We start from the raw sequence: 10,476 nt of genomic DNA, 5'->3' as shown, positions 1-10,476 counted from the left end.
TTCAAACCACGAGCCACGTTATGGGCAATATTCATTAGATCTCAATTTCCAAAAAGTTCACATGTTCTCTTGTCAACACTTGCTTGCTTCAGGAGAAACTTGACAAGCTATTGCACCAGAATAAAGATATCAATCAAATGAATGTTTGCTCCAAGAAGGGCATATTTCAGTTTTTAAGTGCCTGGAAAGTGAGAATGGAATTTAAATTTCAATTCAAGATAGCATATTTTAATTTTAAAATACATTTACATGCAAGAAGAACAATAATAGATAGTGAATGCCAACAAAAATTAATTAAATAGTGCACCCCAAATCAAATAAAGCTAATTAAATAGATAGATATGCTTGCTTTACTTGAAATTTAAAACCTAACAAGGAGTAGTATTTATAGTAGTAATTAAGATTACGCCAATAGGAAACATATATTGACATGTGGATCGGTTTGTTATCTTCCTATTCCTTCTAAAATTCAGTTTAGTACTAGGCCCCTTATTCCTAGCAAAAGCATAGGAAGAAATAAATCATTACCATCTATCTGCAAAAACCAATTATGATATTATAAAAGCAGATATTACACACTAAAATTTCTATTTGCTAATACTTACCTGCTATGCTACAATGACATTTTCAAAAGCACTATACAAGCTTTCTTTTGTCATAGCCCCAACAATAAGAATTTGAAGTTGATACTCTACCCTGTGTACACCACACGTACTGATACTAAGCAATAATATTTTGTTGAAATAGGTAGCTCAAAATTTAATAGCTAATTAGTGGATTCATTTAAAAATAGTTTCATAAATATTAAGGATATTCCAAAAATATTGTCCAGGAAGAACAACTTCTGATATATATAACTATTAAGTAGTTCCAAAACACAAATGGCATGAAAAAAATGAGGAAAGACTAGAGGCTTTCTTTGACACAAGTTGCAAACTATGGAATATAACCCAAAAGGTTATCTAAACCATATACAAATACAGACACACATGCATAAACAGATACATTTTAAAGGAACATCTAAATCAGTTTTCAAAGTTTACCTTTTTTTAAAGAGTAAATTTTATTAGAAGGAAAGAATGAAATAGGAGGAGAAGAATAAGCCATCCTATGCCATCAAAACTGATTCCAGCATGAATGAGATAAGGTCATCTGCATCAACACCTCTATCCTGCATCAAATTGGATGATGAAGAGCACTAGAAAACAAATGAAAAAAAAATTATTAAAAAAAAGTTAGAGCTACCTCAGAATTAGAGATATATTCTCTGATAATGTACCAAAGTTGTGCATTTGTATCCATCAGCTATAATTCACAAGGAACAATCTTTATATTTAGGAGAATGCACTATACATTAAATACAATTGGCTTATAAATACTTTGACACATACCAAAAACTGGAAACCACTTTCAGTTAATTTTGGAGCTTCTTTGTCTCTGTATTGCACATGAGAAAATTATATCCCAGCGGAGGAGGCACGAAACCTATACATGAGGGTTCGGAGCGCGCCGCGCGCAAGGCGGTGGACTCCTTCGATCGGATTTTCCACCACGCGAAGCGCACCAGCGTCGCTGCCGCAGTCCTCTGGTAGTCGCTGCGCTCGGTGCTATCCTCGGCGAACCACGAGGTCCGCTCTGGCTTCGAGATTCGTATCATGGCACTTCTCGCGGACATCGCCGCAGCGAACTCCGCCCGCAGGGCCACGATCGTCGGGCAGGAGGCTGCGTCGTCATGGACTGATTGCTGGAGTCAGTGGCGGCGGCGGCACCCAGGCGGAGTACGCGAGGGCACTAGCGTATCTGATTGCGGACCCTAACGTGTCTATGGCGGTTCTTGGGAGACCTCATGCAGTTTTGAGTCTTCTGAGGTTCATCTTCTCGTCCCAACAGTGGCAGGTGTGGTTGAGTTTCTTGAAGGAGATGGTGGGCTTTTGGGCTCCCTCATCTCCCGCAGCGCCATGATGAAGCAGCTGAGGTGACAACGAATGCGAGAATGAGAGAGATAGAGTGGTACACTGGCCAATAAAGAGAGAAAGAGAAAGCCGTAAATTATATTAATTAAAAATAGTAAGCATTTAAGATGGGTTTTCCGAAAACCGTCTTTCTTTTGAAGCATTCCAAGGCGGTTTTCAAAAACCGTTTTTAAAATATTACCAATATTTACAAATTTGCACAACTACAAAAAGCAGATTCTACATCGGTCAAAGTAAGCTATCTACGTCGGGCCCCCCACCGTCTTTTTTACAGATGTCGTTGTAAGTCGACAACAACGACATCGGTCAGCCCCACCACCGTCTTTGTAATGTCAAAAGACAACGTCAGTGCGCAATTAACAATAGTCGTTATATAACATAAGTCAACGACGCACTTACCGGAGCACCGTCGTTGTTCGGATCCATTTCAACGTCGGGTATCAAAGGGGCCCATCGCTTTTTAAAATTTCAACGTCGGGGTCATGTACACCCGTCGTTGTTGAAGGAAGCTATAAAGACATGTCGTGGAACGACCGTCGTTGTTGAAGAACGCTATAAAGATGGGTCTCGTAACGACCGTCATTGTTCTAGTTCCCCTGCTCACAAAACTTGGGTTATACCATTCATGCAGAAAGTATAATTATATTTGGAAATAAACTAAAATAAACTATATGGGAAAAATAAACATAAAGTGTAATTTGGGTTATACCAATTTATCCATTAGTTGCAAGATCAGCTTATTTTTACTCTTGATTCCCTGAAAATCACAAAATGCAGTTAATCTAATTGCAGTATAATGTCAACAAGATATCCAGGAAGCAAAACACCCAACAGAACATGTTATAAAATTTCATACCTGATGAGAGAACACTATATCAACAATCTTCAATAGATCTTCAATATATCAACAATCACATCAGCCTAGACATCAAGGGAAAGGGACATGAATCTTATAGAAAAGTAAAAGATAAAGAAAACATCTTTTATATTAAAAGAGCTATTTAGTTCCTGATTTAGATTTTGTTGCATCATAAACCAATCATTTGTACATTGGAATGAACAGGCAAAAAAAGAAAACTAAAATGTGTTGATCAGTTTTTATATACACCACCCCAAGACAATAAAGAAATCATTTGTTTTAGAGAAAGAAAAAATATATAATGATCTATCAGAATGTTGTAAAAACCAGAAATAGTAATGCAGAAAAACAATGTTTCAAAGATTCTTGTAAGTTTTAACATCACCCAGAAAAAAACTACTTTGGAGGGTAGAAATCATAAAAGGTCATAACAGATTTACCCACATAATATTAGTACAAGCAGTTGAATAATCATAATAACCTGAATATTATCGCTAAATAATTCTTCAACAGAAAGATACTCATCAAATAGGAATTGAACAATTATATGGGCATGGCTCTCTCTTCCACCCTCATCAATGTTAATGAATCAAGGTGAAGAATTTACTCACTTCATCAATATTGTGGTCATACCCAGAAAGAATCATCCGTGCAACATTTAAGCTTGCAACGCATTTATGATGAACTTTACCAGAAATTGCAGTAGGATGTCCCAGAACTGGGAAGCTCCCAGTGAAGGGTTCTGCCTTTCTTATAGCTGAAGGATCATCCAGATGAAGCCTTGCTATAAGTTCACCAGCCTACAAACAGTGATACTATTTTATTATCTCTTTCAATATGAACACCTGTACTTCCAATGTGGAATGCAATGCTACATACCTGCATTGCTTGACCTTCAGACATTTTGAAATGAATAATCCCAGATGCAAGCGAAAGAAGAGGCATGCACATTTTCATGACCTCAACTTCAGCATACGGTGTGTCAGCATCAACATGACTATCATCTGCAACCAAATATCTTAGAAGCTTACCTCATCTGCAACCAAATATCTCAGAATAGGTTTAGAAACTTACCTCAGCCACAAAAGAAATAGTTAAGGTTAAAATGAACTCATTTCACCTGAAGCAAGCAAGTCCTTCCATGTATTAGAAGGCGAGTTCCAGCTGCTTCTTCCTCTGCATATATTACATGACTGTTTCCATCCAATTGTAACAATTGGCAATTGCTAGTTAATAACTCAAGAATCAGATATAGAACAACAGACCAGTTATAAAATAGTGATGTTATGGATAAAATACCACTGTGTTAGCTAAATTGGAATAAAGTTATAGATGCAGCACAATAATATTCAAGTTTATAACTAGCATGAATTAAAAAGATTCACTTTAGGCACACATCATTTCTATCTAGATTGACCAACCACAGACTATCCATACTAAAGAATTATCAAATGCTTTAATAAATCTCTCTCCATATATGGTTTGATCAGAGTCTGAACTGTACTTGGACATCATGTGGTGATAGTACTCTCCAAGACCTGTTAAAAAAGAATATAGTGAAACTAATTAGCTTATAATTATACTTGAAGTCACAGAGGTGCAATCACAATGAGAGACACAATTGCAGAGGCTATTATGTACAAACTCACGACTTGAGATCGACACTTGAAGTATCAAACTCACATAGCCACACAGAGATGGGAGGCATGGTGTGTGAACCTCAAGGAAAATAGGGAATAGGGATTGGTCATAGAACAAAACAAATACAAAATTATTTTTTTTTAATTTTTAAATAGGAATATTTCTTTGCTAGATATAAAAAATTTATAAATATAATAATTTTTAAGTTATTAATTATTATTGTATAAATAGTTAGTTTAAGATCCAATTAATTATTACATCTTAAAAATATAGAAATAATAAAAATAATAATTATATTTATGTTCACCCAATAAATTATTTATATTTTATTTTAATTTGAATATATTGTAATTTTGAATCAAAATATATTAATGTTATTAATTAATCCAAATAATAATATATATTACTCCTAATTGATTTAAATTAATTAAATATTTAATAAAAGAAATAATTGAGTATTTCACATTGAATATTTTTATGTTTATATTTAAAATATTGTTTTACTTACTAAACTATAATGAGTTGGGGGATATCCGTCTTAAACTGGTATTTTACCACACTTAATAGAATTGTGAATTTTTCCTTAAAAATTAGAATTATCTATTTTAAGATATAAATCAATCAAATTAACATTAAATTTTTTGTTAATTTATGATGCAAATAAAAGATATTTCTATTTGTTTTTAAATTTTGAAATTTTTTCCATTGATATCAACTTTTTTTTTACTCAATTTACAAATCAAATTATTTAATTATTGATACATTTAATTACCTCAATTATATATGTCACAATTGGGATTGTGACAGATGGCACCAAAATAATTAACAAATGGAGTCGTCACAAACTAACATTTTAGTTTGAGGAAAAACATTGAAAAATCCTTTCAAAAATAACCTTTGAAACCAAAGATAGGTTAGGAACATGTATAGGAAAGGTATTACTACTCTACAAGGCTTCTTAAAAATGATACCTATATATAATTAAGGGTACAAAATTATATAATTTTATAAATATTTATTTTACTCCAAAAGAAGATATTTTTTATTTTGATTACTAACTTTTAATTACACATTTAACTTTTTAGATGCTCAAGGATTCAAGCTAACAAATGCTATTTATTAAGGATAAAATTGCTATTCATTAATGCTATTAATTGTTGCATAGGCAAATAAAATATATTAAAAATAACTCTATGCACAAAAATTTTAGATAATAAATAATTATTCTATAAACTTAATTTTATGATTTGCATAACATTAAAGATAAAATTATTACTCAATTAATGTTATAAATCATTGGATGAGTTCAAAGGATTATTTTTATTTGAATCCAAGATACCATGTACATGCGATAAAATTAAAGGACAGTAAAATAAAAAGATGAAATTAGTAACTATGATGATCAAAACCTGGAAATAAAACAATGACTATTTAATGCCCTTTTATTAAAGAAAAAATCTTGAAGCCAAAACAAGCCTTTTTAATATCTTAACATGCTAACCATACATAAAAGGAAAATGTACAAGGTCATCTACGCATATACTCAATAAGGAAAGAAAAGTAATAACATGAAAGAAAAATAAAAAAGAACCGCAACATTCAACAATATTTAAAATGAAAGCTACATTTGTTATTGGCTAAGCATAGTAACGTAGAACGAAAATAAAAATCAAATTTAACAGCAAAACATATTCGGATACGTGAAATAAATGAGAAGACAAGAAAAGAGAAATTGCAGTGAAAAAATAAAAACCACTTTACTTTTATGGTACATGAATCTATATCTTTCTCAAAATTGTTGTATGATGATCAACCACAGAGTAGAGCTTTTGACTCCTTGATGGCAACAACGATGGATTCTGAGTCCTTTTTTTCCCCTTAATTTCCACTGAGTGCAAGTGGGTTTCTTTTATAACCCAGGAACAATTTAATCTTCAAGTAATCAATTCCACTATCCCATGATCTTTTTGTTTTTAGGCTTGTGGCTTTGATGACTATTATCTTTTAATAACTGTTTTATTTTTTATTTTTTTCAGTTGAGTGACTCTTACTCCTATTTACTTGTAGATGTTTCTAATGAGATCTCGGAACCGTCACATATTTTCTAATTTTTTTCTCCTTTTTTTCTTTTTAAAAACAAATTTTATAAGAAAATAAAATAAATGTATCCGATAAAATTAGGTATTCACAGTATATATTTATTATTTTCACATATTTTTATTGAGGCCTGATTGGGTGTGTTGTTATGTATTTTATGTATCTCTTGCTCTTTTGTAACTCTTTCACTAAACCTATTTAATTACTAAATATTTGTAAATTAACTGATTAATTACAATTTAATTATAATTACAATCAATTTCCTGTATTATACAAATCTATTAATTACATTTATTCATTTAAAATTTTCTATTTACTTTAGTTTAAAATAATCTTAATAATTAACTTTTTTTTTAATATATGTCATAATGGATATAATTTACAACACGTGTAATAAATAAGGAAATATTGTGTACTAATTTACATTGAATAAAAAAATCTCAATCCTAATATAAATGGATTTTTTTTTCCAAATTATGAGTTTCCCGAGTAAAAAGCGTATGAAAATGATCACATTGGCTTATAGCCTAGTTTAGAATAGCGTAATAAGAGCGATTTTTTTTTTAAATAGAATAACTAAATATTTTTATTTTAAAATGAAATAACTAAAATTGTATATTGAATAAAATAAGAAACAAAAATTACAGTTTATTTAAAATTATGTATAAAATATTTATAGGAATTTCATATTCATTATTGTATTTAGTTTTTTTATTACTTGCATACATTTATAAACAATTAAAATAATAATAATAACACCATTACTACAAAGTTAGTATTCTATGACCATTGAAAAGACCATACAACGGTGTTGTATGATCGTCTTTAAAATTAACGTCATTAAAAGTTAAACACTTTCGACGACGATTTTGGAAACACCGTTGTAGAAAAACCCTACTTTCGTAAATGATGTTGATATGAGTACCGTCTTCGATGACATACTTTCTAGGACATTGCTGACGTCAACTCCATCTTCAAATGCGTGTGCTTTCTAAGATGGTGCTTACGTCAGCACCATCTTCTAAAGCTTAATGTTTTTTTTTTCTGGTTTTCACATTTCCTCAAGATTATTTCTTATTTCACATTTACTTTGTGTTTAAACAATGGTCAGCTTCCTTTAAAATGTGCACATTAGAGATGAACATGGTAGATAAATAAAACTAAACAAGGTAGATAAATAAAACTAAACAATATAAAACTAAACAAATAAATACGGCATATCCCAGATAAATACACTAACCAATATAAAAATATTCCCCATTAGTCTAGAAGCAAGTTTAATATTAAAAGTCTATATTTACTACCTCGAAGTAAATTTATGTAGGGATGAATACCGACAGTGCTAACCATATAAACAACGTTAAGAAAATCATTGGCTTTCTCATCCATGGATGTAAACAAATTAAGAAATATATAAGAATATCATGTTGTTTGGATATTAACTATATTATTGAGGAAAACACGAATATATAGTGAAATAAAACACGACTATATAATCAACGAGTACATTTCAAGTAAATGGATTACAATAATTAAAACTTGATTTATAGATTAGCCCATACAGGAAAAACGCAATTTATAATCATTGAGAAAAATATGACTGCCTATGCTTATGGAGCTGCTAATAGATCAAGCCTGCCTTTCATTTTTTGTAACATAAACCTTCAACGGCCTCTGTCATGACCCTTAACAGTCCCCTTTGGTCTATCATAAATAAATGGTTGACAATAGATTTTTTATTGAAACCATTAGTGATGAATGGTGGAATGGAAAAAAAAAAAAAATACCTCATTATTATTGCAAGGATGCACCTGCTCAATATTATGTTTCTTCAATTGGGGCCCAAATCCTCCTGACAAAGCAAATTGTCGCAAGGTCTCTGGCCATGTTCACGGATTTAAATGGCGCAGCCAATTTCTTATATCAAAACCCCACGGATAGGCCTGACAATAGATCCCAAACAAGTTTATTTGGGTTGAGAAGGAAAGAACAAAACAAATAATATATTTAAAAACTCGAGGAATGAAAAAAATTACTCACCCCTTCAACCTGTGGATGCCCCCCACCAGAGTTTGTAACACTGTGTTGGTTACATCTTCACCCAGTAGAGGGTGTTCTTGCAACATCTTCAATAACTTTTATAATTTGATGTTAGCAGTGCAATATGAATCTCACCTAACAACCTTGGGTCCTGCATTATTAAGAGAGCAAATATAGATCCATCATCACAAAGAACTGTTAGAAACATGCTAGTATGTCAAGGCTCATTGTAATATCTAGGTTTAGTGCATAAAGTAAATATGGTAATCAGCAAAACTGAATCTTCGTATTTAATATATTGATTAGATAAATATTGAGTCCATGGTGTAGTTGAGTTGATACACATGATGTTCAGCATAAGCTTCTCTTTTCTATCTCTACCAGAAATCATAAGTTCAACGAATAATTTTAGGACAAACAAGACCTGGCACAAACATACAAGTGGAGAAAAGTATACTTACACGATCATGAAAAGGTTTTATAAGTTCATCCAAGGTAAATGGCCATATTCCAAGAACATCAGCAAAGGTAATCAAGAACCTCTAAACCTAAATACAAAGCATTTATATTCATCACAGTTGAGAGAAAATTCAGTAAACCACATATAGTTACTAAATGCAATAAAAAGAATTAATTTTACATTTTGAAAATATTGGTATAGTTTAATAGCTTTAATTAATGGTCTTTTAGAAAAAATAGTTGTAATTAACGTGACAATAAATATCTTCACATGAAAAACTAAGCACAATTACAGGCTCAATCCGGGTATTTGATTGATCGGTGGAGCAGAGAGAACACAAATGACAAGAAAATTTCCCAAGTGGTGAATGAGCAGGTCACATGGTTCAATAACAATACATTCCAAGAGAAAGCAAGACCATGCAGAAAATAAAATGAGTCATTTATCACAAGATACAATAATGCACAATCAGAAACATATTTCAACCAACCATAACTAGGTTGCAAATTTTATATTGGTGAAGGGAGATAGTTTTTCACAACTTTGGTTACCCTCACGGACATTAATTTTTTATATCAAGTGCAGTGATTTTTTTATTAGTTATAAAAGTAACACAAGTAAATGCCAATTCGTTGATGTCTCTCAATTCACTACACAAATATGTTGTTACCTTGCTACAATTGTAAAGAAAAGGCACAATTTGTAAAAAGTCTAAATTTTAACCCTGAACAAAGAAGTTCAGACAAAGGTTTTATGTTTAGAAGCTGAGCAGATCAGCATGAGCAAAATGTCACAAAACAAATTCTAATTCGAGCACATCAATTACCAAGCTGCACAATCTTAAGCAAGCAGATCTAAGATAGCAAATCGAAATAAGCAGAAAAATTAAGCAAAATATCTAATAATTACCTTGAGGATCACCGTCATTCTCTCCTGAAGCAGACGGAAAAAGATGATTCTGCCTACCTTGCTGTGACAAAAGATTTAGACCAGGTATATGACCTCAAATTCCGTACATTCAGATGCAGATTTATTCCCATTGAGGAAAAATATTCCATTAGATAATAAAGTCCTAGAATCTGGAACACCATCAAGAGAACTATAGTGGATAGAGGGAGCAACTCTCTCATATGTCTCATTTCTAACAGATGGCTTCTCTTGAATAAATTGATATTCATGGAGAGCCCTTGAAACATCCTAGATAATGAACTTTTCAGCCAAGCCATAAAGATGCATATAAATATGTTTTTCACCTAGATAAGGTATATAATTACAAAAACAAAGGAGATAAACAAAGATATAGATAAAATACAATATTTAACTAGTAGCATGCTTGGTACAATATTTAATCAGGAACAAAAAAAAGTGATTATTTCTATAAAGTAAGCTGAACCAAACAAAGTGAG

Source organism: Glycine max, chromosome 10 (assembly GCF_000004515.6).
Source record: "Glycine max cultivar Williams 82 chromosome 10, Glycine_max_v4.0, whole genome shotgun sequence".
Lineage (NCBI taxonomy): Eukaryota > Viridiplantae > Streptophyta > Magnoliopsida > Fabales > Fabaceae > Glycine > Glycine max.
Note: the sequence above shows the minus strand (reverse complement) of the source record.